Below are 13561 nucleotides of genomic sequence, written 5' to 3'. Positions count from 1 at the left end.
AACATTAATGAAGTTTGGTTTATTTATGAATTTATTATGGGTCTACGGAAAATGTGACCAAATCTACTGGGTCAAAAGTATACATACGGCAATGTTAATATTCTGTTACATGTCCCTTGGCAAGTTTCACTGCAATAAGGCGATTTTGGTAGCCATCCACAAGATTCTGGTTGAATTTTTGACAACTCCTCTCGAGAAAATTGGTGCAGTCCAGCTAAATGTGTTGATTTTCTGACATGGACTTGTTTCTTCAGCATTGTCCACACGTTTAAATCAAAACTTTGGGAAGGCTATTCTAAAACCTTAATTCTAGCCTGATTAAGCCATTCCTTTACCACTTTTGACGTTTTTTTGGGGTTATTGTCCTGTTGGAACACCCAACTGCGCCCAAGACCCACCCTCCGGGCTGATGATTTTAGGTTGTCCTAAAGAATTTGGAGGTAATCCTCCTTTTTAATTGTCCCATTCACTCTCTGTAAAGCACCAGTTCCATTGGCAACAAAACAGGCCCAGAGCATAATACTACTACCACCATGCTTGACGGTAGGGTTTTAAAAAGCCTCACCTTTTCCCCTCCAAACATATTACTGGGTATTGTGGCCAAACAACTCAATTGTTGCTTAATCTGACACCACATGGACGAAGATAAGACCTTCTGGAGGAAAGTTATGTGGTACTTGACCTCGACTGTATATTAATATTCATATTTTTTTCTAACTTACATATTTAAATTAAATCTTCAAACAATAAAATCTCAGCTTTTGCAGAATTGAGCGCTTAAAGGGGAACATCATCACAATTTCAGAAGGGTTAAAACCAGTAAAAATCAGTTCCCAGTGGCGTATTTTCCTTTTCGAAGTTTTTTTTTTAAATTTTAATTTAATTTAAATTTTTACCTTATAAAATTCGAGGTTCAGAGGCATGTTCGTCAAACTAATAATAATAATAACTGCTATAGCAGCCGCAACATTAATTCGGCCACAACGACAACTCTTGCTGACCTACTGCCCTCGGTAATGGCACCATTCCCAAAGTATGTGGGCTCTATTGATAACCTCACTAACAACTTTAACGACACCCTGCGCAAAACCATTGATAACATAGCACCGCTAAAGTTAAAAAAGGCTCCAAAAAAGCGCACCCCTTGGTTTACAGAAGAAACTAGAGCTCAGAAATTATTATGCAGAAAGCTGGAACGCAAATGGCGCACGACTAAACTTGAGGTGCACCATCAAGCATGGAGTGATGGTTTAATAACTTATAAACGCATGCTTACCTTAGCTAAAGCTAATTATTACTCAAATCTCATCCACCGTAATAAAAACGATCCTAAATTTTTGTTTAGTACGGTAGCATCGCTAACCCAACAAGGGACTCAACCCACTCAGCTGATGACTTTATGCAATTCTTTAGTAAGAAAATTGAAGTCATTAGAAAGGAGATTAAAGACAATGCGTCCCAGCTACAACGGGGTTCTATTAACACTGATACGATGGTATATACGGCGGATACTGCCCTCCAAAATAGTTTCTCTCGTTTTGAGGAAATAACATTAGAGGAATTGTTACAACGTGTAAATGGAATAAAACAGACAACATGCTTACTTGACCCTCTTCCTGGGAAACTGATCAAGGAGCTCTTTGTATTATTAGGTCCATCAGTGCTAAATATTATAAACTTATCACTCTCCTCGGGCACTGTTCCCCTAGCATTCAAAAAAGCGGTTATTCATCCTCTTCTTAAAAGACCTAACTTCGATCCTGACCTCATGGTAAACTACCGACCGGTGTCTCACCTTCCCTTTATTTAAAAAATCCTTGAAAAAATTGTTGCGGAGCAGTTAAATGAACACTTAGCGTCTAACAATCTATGTGAAACCTTTCAATCCGGTTTCAGAGCAAATCACTCCACGGAGACAGCCCTCGCAAAAATGACTAATGATCTATTGCTAACGATGGATTCTGATGAGTCATCTATGTTGCTGCTCCTCGATCTTAGCGCTGCTTTCGATACCGTCGATCATAATATTTTATTAGAACGTATCAAAACACGAATTGGTATGTCAGACTTAGCCCTGTCTTGGTTTAACTCTTATCTTACTGATAGGATGCAGTGTGTCTCCCATAACAATGTGACCTCGGACTACGTTAAGGTAACGTGTGGAGTTCCCCAGGGTTCGGTCCTTGGCCCTGCACTCTTCAGCATCTACATGCTGCCGCTAGGTGACATCATACGCAAATACGGTATTAGCTTTCACTGTTATGCTGATGACACCCAACTCTACATGCCCCTAAAGCTGACCAACACGCCGGATTGTAGTCAGCTGGAGGCGTGTCTTAATGAAATTAAACAATGGATGTCCGCTAACTTTTTGCAACTCAACGCCAAAAAAACGGAAATGCTGATTATCGGTCCTGCTAGACACCGAACTCTATTTAATAATACAACTCTAACATTTGACAACCAAACAATTAAACAAGGCGACACGGTAAAGAATCTGGGTATTATCTTCGACCCAACTCTCTCCTTTGAGGCACACATTAAAAGCGTTACTAAAACGGCCTTCTTTCATCTCCGTAATATCGCTAAAATTCGCTCCATTCTGTCCACTAAAGACGCTGAGATCATTATCCATGCGTTTGTTACGTCTCGCCTCGACTACTGTAACGTATTATTTTCGGGTCTCCCCATGTCTAGCATTAAAAGATTACAGTTGGTACAAAATGCGGCTGCTAGACTTTTGACAAGAACAAGAAAGTTTGATCACATTACGCCTGTACTGGCTCACCTGCACTGGCTTCCTGTGCACTTAAGATGTGACTTTAAGGTTTTACTACTTACGTATAAAATACTACACTGTCTAGCTCCTGCCGATTGTATTGTACCATATGTCCCGGCAAGAAATCTGCGTTCAAAGGACTCCGGCTTATTAGTGATTCCCAAAGCCCCAAAAAAGTCTGCGGGCTATAGAGCGTTTTCCGTTCGGGCTCCAGTACTCTGGAATGCCCTCCCGGTAACAGTTCGAGATGCCACCTCAGTAGAAGCATTTAAGTCTCACCTTAAAACTCATTTGTATACTCTAGCCTTTAAATAGACTCCCTTTTTAGACCAGTTGATCTGCCGTTTCTTTTCTTTTTCTTCTATGTCCCACTCTCCCCTGTGGAGGGGGTCCGGTCCGATCCAGTGGCCATGTACTTCTTGCCTGTGTATCGGCTGGGGACATCTCTGCGCTGCTGATCCGCCTCCGCTTGGGATGGTTTCCTGCTGGCTCCGCTGTGAACGGGACTCTCGCTGCTGTGTTGGATCCGCTTTGGACTGGACTCTCGCGACTGTGTTGGATCCATTGTGGATTGAACTTTCACAGTATCATGTTAGACCCGCTCGACATCCATTGCTTTCCTCCTCTCTAAGGTTCTCATAGTCATTATTGTCACCGACGTCCCACTGGGTCATTATTGTCACCGATGTCCCACTGGGTGTGAATTTTCCTTGCCCTTATGTGGGCCTACCAAGGATGTCGTGGTGGTTTGTGCAGCCCTTTGAGACACTAGTGATTTAGGGCTATATAAGTAAACATTGATTGATTAATTGAAATTTTACCCATCATGGAATATCCCGAAAAAAGGCTTTAAAGTGCCTGATTCGCTATCTGTAAATCCACCCGTCCATTTTCCTGTGACGTCACATAGTGATGCCAATACAAACAAACATGGCAGATAGCACAGCGAGATATAGCGACATTAGCTCGGATTCAGACTCGGATTCAGCAGTTTAAGCGATTCAACAGATTACGCATGTATTGAAACAGATGGTTGGAGTGTGAAGGCAGATAGCGAAAACAAAATTGAAGAAGAAACTGAAGCTATTGAGCGAATAGCTATTAAAGCTATTCGGCGATCGCCTTCTAACCAACGATTGCATCTTGACCACTGGAGAAACTTAAATCCGTCGATTGGTAAGTATTTGTTTGGCATTAAATGTGGGTGGAGGGGAAGGCTGGATGCAAATATAGCTACAAATGTACATACAGCTAGCATAAATAGCATGTTAGCATCGATTAGCTGGAAGTCTTGCTGTGACCAAATATGTCTGATTAGCACATAAGTCAATAACATCAACAAAACTCACCTTTGTGATTTTATTGACTTCATCGTTGGAAATGCATCTGCTTTGCGTGTCGCAGGATATCCACACATTCTTGCCATTTCTGCCATGTTAGAATCGACTAGCATGCTGTCCTAATCGATGCACACTCCAGGTAAGTCAACTTGAATCCCTCCCTGATCGTGTTATTACACCCTCCGACAACACACCGACGAGGCATAATGTCTCCAAGGTACGGAAAACAGTGGAAAAAACGGAAAATAACAGAGCTGATTTGACTTGGGTGTGTAATGTGTTTGAGAAAATGGCGGATTGCTTCCCATTGTAATGTCACGGGTGAAAGGTCATCGCTCTGACAGCAAACAATTGAAAGGCGTTTCAATCCCCAAATTCACCCTTCTAGAATTCGGAAATTGGTTAAAAAAAACGTGTTTTTTTTCTGCAACATCAAGGTATATATTGACGCTTACATAGGTCTGGTGATAATGTTCCCCTTTAAACACACAATGCCACATTTGGTGTCTCAGACTCGTCGCGTTTTTAATACACCGCATGAGTCCAGACTTCTTTATTGCAAAACTTAACTCAGCTTGGTTGCTTCTCTATGATGCCATCACCCCTTGATGCTTCTCTTTGTTCTATGCCAACTAACACAGTTCCACCCCAAGTCTGCACTGCAAAAAAGGACATTTCTTATGGGAAAAATTGCTTCTGCTTTTGTACAATTTTGATGAACCCTTTTAATTAATAATGGAAAACACAGGTACCACTGTATATATGATAAATAGTCATTTGAGACAAAGAGCTAAGCTGCACACTAACAAAGCCCGTACCCAAAAACAAATGAAAAGTGATATAAATATGGTTATTTTCTGTCAGGAAACACAAACTGCAAGTATCAAATGTCCACAACCATTGCTGTGTTTGCCGATCTTTTTCCTGCCTTGGCCATCTCTCCCTCCTCGCTCTTCCCGGTGACACCTTATCAGTGCTCGGGGGACTAACTGACATTCACACAGACTTTAATAACAGCACAGAACTGGCGACGCTTTGCTCTCTCCTCACTCTCTCTCGCCCTATGTCTCACATTCCGGCTACTTTTCCTCTTGGTCTCTCTTCCTGGGCAATTACACAGAGGCAGAAGTCCCAGTTGGCTCGCGGTGGTAATCAAACATCTTTTTCTTGTCCATTTAACACTGGGATTAATTTCCTACAAGGTTAATTAAAGAGGCCCATCAGACAGAGCTGATTATTGTAAAGGTTACTGTTTTGCGGCCTGTGTCTGTGCACACACATACTCATGCACTCACACGTGTAGACGTTCTTGTACACTCACTAGCAGGGACTAAACGGAAACAAGATTATGCTTTTGCCCATGGAGGAATAATAGGTTCAGAAATGCTATCGCTGAGTGTCAGGTGAGGGCTTGGAGGAGGATGTTGCGTATTAATGAGAAGAATTGTGTCTCCACTGACAGCGTCAATGAGCCCTCGCGATAAGCGAACGTTCATAAATAAAAAGCCTGTCTTCAAAAATGTCATTTCTACACAGCGAAACATTTCCATATGCTAAAAACTCAACAGCAGACTATATTTTAGAGTTGTACAGTATACCTGTATTAGTACAGTACCGCAATACTAATGAATCATATTCACCCCCCATCCCCATCCCTGTCATTGTCACGCCGTGTCGTTGCTGGTTTTACGAGCGGAGGAGCACGTTCGGCAGTGCACAATCACAGAGTACTTAAAAACAGACACAGTGTGTACACAGAAAAGGACGAACGGACGCATTTTGGCTTGAAAACTGACGATAAAGTTGAAACTATAACACTGAAAGGCCCTCAAGAAGCGGTGCTTTAAAACAGGGCTAGCTAGCTAGCGGCTAACGTCCGTTCGCCGTCAACAGTGTTGTAGCTACTTCTAAATCACTAATCCTCGCCTCTATCAATCAATCATACAATGTTTACTTCTATATCCCTAAATCACTAGTGTCTCAAAGGGCTGCACAAACCACAACACAAACCACTACGACATCTTCGGTAGGCCCACATAAGGGCAAGGAAAACTCACACCCAGTGGGACGTCGGTGACAATGATGACTATGAGAACCTTGGAGAGGACGAAAGCAATGGATGTCGAGCGGGTCTGACATGATACTGTGAAAGTTCAATCCATAGTGGATCCAACACAGCCGCGAGAGCCCAGTCCAAAGCGGATCCAACACGGCAGCGAGAGTCCCGTCCACAGCGGAGCGAGCAGGAAACCATCCCAAGCGGAGGCAGATCAGCAGCGCAGAGATGTCCCCAGTCGATATTCAGGCAAGCGGTCCATCCTGGGTCCCGACTCTGGACGAGCGGTCCATTCTGGGTCCCGATTCCTGACAGCCAGTACGTCATCCATGGCCATCGGACCGGACCCCCTCCACAAGGGAGAGTGGGACATAGGAGAAAAAGAAAAGAAACGGCAGATCAACTGGTCTAAAAAGCGAGTCTATTTAAAGGCTAGAGCATGGGTGTCAAACTCTGGCCCACGGGCCAAAATTGGCCCGCTGTGTATTTTCATTGGCCTTTGAGGCAATATCAAATTAACATTAGAGCTGGCCCGCCGGTATTATACAGCGGCGGTGTCGCTGTAACACCCCCCACCTCCCCCCACCCCCAATTTTCCAAGGAGACTCACAAATTTCAGTGCCCCTCACGAAAATTACAGAGGGCAACCATTCTCCAAAATTTCTCCCGATTCCCACCTGGACAACAATATTGGGGGCGTGCCTTAAAGGCACTGCCTCAAGCGTCCTCTAAAACCTTTCGTCACGTCCACTTTTCCTACGTAGAAACAGCATGCCGGCCTAGTCACATGATATATGTGGCTTTTACACACACACACGCTAATGCAATGCAAGCTTGGTCAACAGCCATACAGGTCACACTGAGGTTGGCCGTATAAACAACTTTAAGACTGTTACAAATATGCGCCACACTGTGAACCAACACTAAACGAGAATGACAAGTAGATTTCAGGAGAACATCCGCACTGTAACACAACATAAACACATCAGAACAAATACACAGAACCCCTTGCAGTACTACCTCTTCCTGGACGTTACATATAAAAATGTATTATTAGCCTGTGGGAAAAGTTTATTTTGATATTTACCTGAGAAGGCTGCAAATAGAAAAGAGGCTTTCTATTTAAATTTGATTTGATATGCCATTGCTATTTTTAAATTATTAGTATTATTTGAAACTCGATTTTGCACGTCACTATAACGTTATGTAAGTCTCGCTTGTTCAATGTTATTGCAAAACTTGTTTAGTTCCCTATTAAAAGGTTAATTTGTTCAACTTTGGCCCGTGGCTTTGTTCGGTTTAAAATTTTGGCCCACTCTGTATTTGAGTTTGACACCCCTGGGCTAGAGTATACAAATGAGTTTTAAGGTGCTTCTCTAATGCCTCGAACTGTTACCGGGAGGGCATTCCAGAGTACTGGAGCCCGAACGGAAAACGCTATATGGCGTTAAATAAAGTAAGTTTCTTACAAGTATCATCCCTGACTATCATGTTTCATGCACTATCTACACCTGACATCCACTGTAATGATACCAAGTACAGGAGCGTATCTAGTCGATACTACCTTGATTACGTAAATATTTTTTGGCATCACATCTTATTTAATTTTTTTTAAATCATATAATGTTTACAAACTCAGGAAATATGTCCCGGACACATGAGGACTTTGAATATGACCAATGTATGATACTGTAACTGTCAGGCTTTTAGTTTCTCCTCTGTGTGTTTAGTATTTCCTGTCCTTACTTCCTGTCAGCACTCTTGTTTTGCTTCAGCTTCCTGTTTGTCTCCCTGAGTGCTTTGTTTCCCCTCAGCTGGGGCTGATTGGCACCTGGCCACACCTGATTGTCAATCAGCCAGATCCTATTTTACCTGCTTTGTACCTGCAGTCAGTGCTGGATTATTGATTTGTTGATCCATCCATCCATTTTCTACCGCTTATTCCCTTTTGGGGTCGCGGGGAGCGCTGGCGCCTATCTCAGCTACAATCAGGCGGAAGGCGGGGTAAACCCTGGACAAGTCGCCACCTCATCGCAGGGCCAACACAGATAGACAGACAACATTCACACTCACATTCACACACTAGGGCCAATTTAGTGTTGCCAATCAACTTATCCCCAGGTGCATGTCTTTGGAAGTGGGAGGAAGCCGGCGTACCCGGAGGGAACCCACGCATTCACGGGGAGAACATGCAAACTCCACACAGAAAGATCCTGAGCCTGGATTTGAACCCAGGAGTGCAGGACCTTCGTATTGTGAGGCAGACGCACTAACCCCTCTGCCACCGTGAAGCCCTGATTTGTTGATGTCACTTCTTGTCACTCTAGTGATGTGTTATGGCTCCTGTCGTTTCGTACCTTGTCGTGTCTTTGCAGCGTGGCGGTAAGCTATATTCGGTTGATGTTTGTAGCTTACTGTCTTTTGTTCCCTGCTTGCAGTTTGTTCTTTCATTTTACAAGTACGACTTCTGTTTCCTGCTAGATACCTGTTGGCTTCCACGGTAGGCCTTTTGATTGTTATCCGCCCAGGTGCGCGCTTTTTGTTTGAACCCTTTTTTTGATTTTGCCTTAGTGTTTAATTAAATCATGTTTTCCTGCAGAATGCCTCCCTCCATCTCTGCATCTTGGGGTTTGTCAGCAACAAACTGTGACAGTAACAACTTGGTATCGGATTGATACCCAAATTTGTGGTATCATCCAAAACTAATGTAAAGCATCCAAACAACAGAGTTATAAATTATTATTACATTATAACAGTAGTGTAAACAGAACATGTTAAAGATAAAGTAAGCAGATATTAACAGTAAATGGACAAGTAGATTAATAATTATTTCTCTACCTCTTGTCCTTAATAATGTTGACAAATAAATAGAATGGAAAATGACACAATATGTTACTGCATATGTCAGCAGACTAAATTAGGAGCCTTTGTTTACTTACTTACTACTAAAATACATTTTGTCTAGTATGTTCACTATTTTATTTTAGGACAAACTTGCAATAAGAAACATGTTTAATGTACCCAACATTTTTTTGTTAAAATAAAGCCAATAATGCAATTTTTTGTGGTGCCCTTTATTTAGAAACATACTGAAAAGTACCAAAAAGTATTGAAAAAAATGTTGGTAACAGGACAACACTGCTGTATACTGTAAAATGACCTGCCATACTGTCTGACATGTATTCTTGAATCCAATTTGTACATTATTACAACACCTGACACCTGAAATAAAATGTTAATTATCCGGCAGACACATCAAACACAGATCAATTCATTTGATTGTCCTTGTTTTATGTTAGATGTAAGTGATTCATCAAACAATTTGATTGGAAACAAGCTCCCATTTCTATTTGTTTGCTTTTATTAATCGTTTGACGTCTGTAACTAATAAAAATAAAAATTCAGACAACATGGAGTGCTTGGAACTTTAAATTTGCGGACATCGTATCCACATGGTCGCCGCATTAGAATGCAAACTAGGACTGTGGTGTGTGTGTGTTGTGATCTGTGTGGACAGCTGAGGTTTTTTTCAATTATTACACCCACGTTAAAGAGCAATTTCAATGTTGATTATGTGCAGTTAGTAGGAATTGATATAGATTACTCGATTACTAAAGTAATCAATAGCTTCAGTCCTTGTTAGATGTTTGCACATTCATTTGTTGATAGGCAACAAATAAACAAAAAAATAAGTCCATGGGTTGATTTTGCAACGTCAAATGGAGTTAGAATACAAGGTTCTGTGAGTCCTGGTCTACTTTAACTTTGGATGTGGTCTCACAAGTTTGCATGCTGACCTGGGCTATACAGCATCATCTTAAATGCATTAGACCTCATGCATTAGTTTAAATTGTTCCAAGATCCTGTACAAAAGCTTTAACCACAGTGGCCTAGTGGTTAGAGTGTCCGCCCTGAGATTGGTAGGTTGGGAGTTCAAACCCCGGCCGAGTCATACCAAAGACTACAAAAAAATGGTACCCTTTGCCTCCCTGCTTGGCACTCAGCATCAAGGGTTAGAATTGGGGGTTAAATCACCATAAATGATTCCCGGTCATGGCACCGCTGCTGCTCACTGCTCCCCTCACCTCCCAGGGGCCAGGGGGTGATCAAGGGGATGGGTCAAATGCAGAGGACAAATTTCACCACACCTAGTGTGTGTGTGCAGGGGCGCCAAAAAGGGGGGTAAAGGAGACGGATTCTAGGGGCCCATGATGGAGGGGGGCCCAGAGAGGCCCCTAATGATCATGAAATTATGTGTTGGGGGCCCTGTAAAGATTCTTTTCATGGGGCCCAAAATCCCTAGCAGCGCCCCTGTGTGTGTGTGTGTGTGACAATCATTGGTAGTTTAAATATTCAATAATGTATTCATTAAACTATTTGGTTATTATCAACTTAAATTAAGTCATTTTTTACCTGACTAGTTTTCAACAAACTGTGGAAGGTTGGAGGTTTCAATACATTGTGGTGCACCACTTTTGGTAGTAATTGCTTCCTTTTTTCGAACATTTTGAATCAAGCAAGTGAAAACGTGATAATTGAGCAAGCATGTTCTGAATTAACTACTATATATGCTTGTGACCATACCATAGCGTCGAGATGACTAAAATTTAGATGACAAGTTGTTTATTTTTTTTGCTGCTGAAAACAAATCTGGCACTCATTTAAAATAATACCAATTAGTTTTTGAGTAATGATGAGATAACTTACTGTGCTTGGAACGCCTCCTTTCCATCACCAGACTCAATATGCAGCCCCCTCTTTTTGTGACGTCATCTACAAATCTGCAGCCCATTTTCCCACTTAGACAGTCAGTGTCTGTCAAGTTATGTTTGCTTGTTTGTGTTCTCCCCTATGTTAAAAAGGGTTTTGATATTTTGACCAGGGGTTTCACTGGGACTTCACTCTTTGTTTTAATCCAATGATGAGACAAATCTTTGTTTCTCCTTTTATTTTGGACTTGATTGTCTCTTTTTTCATCGAATAACTGTAAGGTGAAAAACCTTTGGAAAAGGTTGACAAATACAAAAGCAATTAGAGACCAATATAAACAAATTATAATAAACCATTTTTAAAGTAAAAGTGTTTCCAGTAGTACATATGGTGACCCTTAACAGCTTGGATTTGACATTTAAACATTTACCAACCAACCACTTGGCAATTAAGATAAATTCAACATATCAAATCCAAACATCAAAATAATATAAAGTTATCTCACCGTCAGCCACCCTGATCTCTGTAACAGTTGTCACTTCTGTATTTGGTAAATTCTCCTGGAGCAGTGTTTGTTGGCCTCTTCTGTATTTGGTAATTTTGTCCTCGAGCAGTGTTTGTTGACCTGAAGTTTGAGCTGGAGCTGCAGACTTAAAAGGAGTGGATTTTGATTGCTTCAGGTGAGAGCCTTCCTGATTAGTGATGGTCTTCAGCTGTTGGGATTTTGTGTCTGTAATTCCATGTGTGTCCTCTGGGGGAAATGGGAGCCAAATTTATATTTGGACATGAGGCCTTCTGTGTGGGTGAAGGCTCTGGCCTTCTGTAGAGTTTGCCAAAACAGTGTCCATGCACTAAATTAGTCCGATTTCTGTTGCGCTCTAAATAATCCTCCGACAGGTCATGGAAACTCCTTAATCTGATCGTGTTCGGTTCTTGAAAAGTCGGACACACACACCTGGATTATGCGATTGGAACCCTAGATCCCTCGAGGGGGGTTGGCTGCAGCAGATCTTTCGTAACAGTCTCATTGTGTGGGATAAATATAACCCAGGAGAAGATACCATCCATCTATCCATTTTCTACAGCTTGTCCCTTTATGGGGGTCGCAGAGAAGGGACGTGCACATGATTATAGAGGGGAAGAGGCTCAAAGTCAGAAAAGGGCAGGACATTTTTTTTTGGTCTTTTACACAATATGGAAATTAATGTAAAATTAAATTTGCTAATAGGAAACTAACTACTTAGCTGTGTGTCCTATGTAGGTAAAAGTGATTGCCATTTCTTTTGTGTCAATAAATTATTGTCATAATGAGTGAATTCACATTATCATAGCCTTGGAAGATATGAAAAGCGACAAAACACTGGTTTATTATTAGGCTATTTATTGTTAAAGAAAAGCACTTTAATATTGAACATTGAACAGAGCAACATGAACTTCAAAAAATAAAAAATAATAAATAAAAACCCAAATGGAAAAAACTTCAATGTGAAAATCTGTCCTTCTTCCCTTAACTTGATGAAAACACCATTAAGTTGTAACTTATGGTCTTTCTCACTTAATGCTCAGACTAAACAACTGAAACGCAATACAACTTTATATCTAAAGCTCTACTGTGAGAGAAATGTGATCCGCTGTAAACACAGTGCATTTTATTTTGAAAATTAACCCGGTGTTTTATTTTGTATTTTGTACACTACTCCCTGTCCCGCACGATCCGCTCTGCTCTGTGAAGAATTGATGTGCCGTGCTCAATTGATGCGCCTTGCTCCGACGTCCGTCAAAAACAGAAGCTGACACATTGAATAATAGAATAATACAACGTTTTTCGGAAATATTACCCATATTAGATGCTGAATAAGTGGACAGCGACTAGACCATAACTCACAGGTTCAAGTTGCTCCACTGTCACGTCTCCTCAGGGGCGTCTCCTCTCACTCACTCGCCCTCTCTCTCTCTCTCTGGCGGAAGCGCAGGCTCAAACAACCCGCTATCACAAGAAAACGTGGAGTTTTTGTACCGCTGTTTTTTTTATTTTGTTTTGTTTTTTTACATCCCTAACAGGAATTTATTAATGTTGTTTAAAGGGGGAAAAAAATACACACACACACCACACACAGGCAGAGGGCACTTTTTAAGACGAGGCAAAAAAGGGCAGGGGCTCAAGCACCCATTGGGCCCTTATGTGTGCACGTGCCAGTCGCAGAGGGTGTTGGAGCCTATCTCAGCTGCATTTGTAGGCGGCGTACACCATGGACAAGTCGCCATTTCATCACAGGGCCAAAACAGACAACATTTACACTCACATTCACAACAGTAACAGTAACAATTTCCCTTTGTCTACGTGCAAGTCTAACCAGGATTTGACCCAAAGGCTAGTCCGTGTCAATTCATATTGCTCCAGCCGCTGCTGGAGGATTCTTGCCATGACCCAAACTTCCTCGACCGCATAGGCTGAGTCCTTGGAAGGATGCGGCCGCCGAATTGAGACGCATCTTGTGTGTGCATGCTCGCTACCTGGCCTCCACCCATAGAGACAAAAACAGTGGCTGACTGACAAAAGGCTGGGGTTTTTTAAACTTTATTTTGCAACATACCGGTAGTTAAAAAAGTTAAGTGACATATTTTTTCTGGAAATTTCAAAAATGGGATAAGGAAGACATGATTACATTTTGGAGC

The sequence above is a fragment of the Nerophis ophidion genome, linkage group LG05, assembly GCF_033978795.1.
Source record: "Nerophis ophidion isolate RoL-2023_Sa linkage group LG05, RoL_Noph_v1.0, whole genome shotgun sequence".
Taxonomy (NCBI): domain Eukaryota; kingdom Metazoa; phylum Chordata; class Actinopteri; order Syngnathiformes; family Syngnathidae; genus Nerophis; species Nerophis ophidion.
Note: the sequence above shows the minus strand (reverse complement) of the source record.